The 1,308-nt window shown below is 41.7% G+C and overlaps 1 long non-coding RNA gene across 1 annotated transcript in view; it reads right to left on the bottom strand.

Moving 5' to 3' along the window:
• Nucleotides 1-350: 350 nt before the first annotated feature.
• The window catches only part of LOC106867895 (uncharacterized), a 9,174-nt gene continuing 8,216 nt past the window's right edge, over nucleotides 351-1,308 (bottom strand). The window contains exon 3 of the long non-coding RNA XR_008264939.1: nucleotides 351-585. This is a non-coding gene — a long non-coding RNA (uncharacterized LOC106867895). The remainder of the gene's footprint in view (nucleotides 586-1,308) is intronic.

The following is a 1,308-nucleotide window of genomic DNA, read 5'->3' as shown; positions in this document are numbered from 1 at the left end:
CTTCAGATGACGATGAAGGGCAAAGTTGACCTCCGTGGGAATTAAGTTCAGAATGTATGATGATGATGATGATGATGATGACGGATATGGGTATGTATGTTTATGTGTGAATGGTTTAGTATGGCCATATTTAGCTGAGCTCTCAGCTTGTGATTGTGGAAGGTCGTAGCGTTTATAATCACGGTGAAGCCTGTAGATGAACGATCAAGTATTTTCTCTCGTGTGGGCACGAGCAATATATCAGAAGCATCTCTTGATAAGAAAATGATAAGATTAGTGTGACAGACTAAATAAGATTAAAGATGATTGGACAAACATTCAGAATGAATGATGGTGTGTCTTACATCTCTATGGTCATGTGGTTTTGGATTCGTGTAACATCCGACTGGGAGTTTACCGAATCTGACAGCAAGCTTTCTGGCTGTGTTGGGCCGCAGGATTTTGAATCGAAGAACGAAATTGCTTTTGTTCTCACTGGACGCAGGACAACGCTGCATCAGTTCAGGCAAGTTGGGTTCTTTGAAGTGTTGATGGGTCGTTGGTTTGGTGTAAAGGTGTGTTGCACTCTGAGATTTCTGTCTGCTTCTGTAACGATTACATAACAATTAGTTATGCATGTATATACGAGCAGAGCTGTGTAGTTCGCTTTGTATCTACGTGGTAAAATATCAAGGTGATGAAAGAATTACATGGAAGCAAACTGTGATTTTTATATTTCAATCAATAGGGACAAAAGCAAAAAAAAAAGAAAAGAAAAGAAAAAAAAAGAAAAAAGGCACAAATATATTTTGGGAGTTAGAAATGGTACTTGTCTTCAGCCTTTTAGTTAATTTTTTTATGGTCCCTGCATTCGTGGTTCTCCGTCGGTTACGGATCAACTGGGTTCCAGTTGATCTGATCAACGGAACGGTTTGCTCGTGAAATTAACGTGCAAGTGGCTGAGCACTTCCACAGATGCGCCTGCCTCTAACGTAGTTCTCAGGGCGATTCAGCGTGACACAGAATGTGACAGGGCTGGTCCCTTTTAAATACAGCTACTACGCGTTTTTACCAGTTGATTGGACGGGAGCAAAGTGAAATAAAATGTCTTGTTCAAGTACACAACGCACTGCTGGGTATCGAACTCGCAGCCATACGATCATTAGCCTAATACCTTAACCACTAAGCCACGTGCCTTCACGTGATCCCTGAATTAAATATGCTCAGACTAACTTAGATAATATTTATCACGCGGAAGGCGGCAAGATGGCAGAAACGTTAGCACGCCGGGCGAGATGCTTAGCGGTATTTCGTCTGCCGTTACGTTCT

This window comes from Octopus bimaculoides, chromosome 9 (assembly GCF_001194135.2).
Source record: "Octopus bimaculoides isolate UCB-OBI-ISO-001 chromosome 9, ASM119413v2, whole genome shotgun sequence".
NCBI lineage: Eukaryota > Metazoa > Mollusca > Cephalopoda > Octopoda > Octopodidae > Octopus > Octopus bimaculoides.
This window is presented reverse-complemented; position numbering and strand designations above follow the sequence as displayed.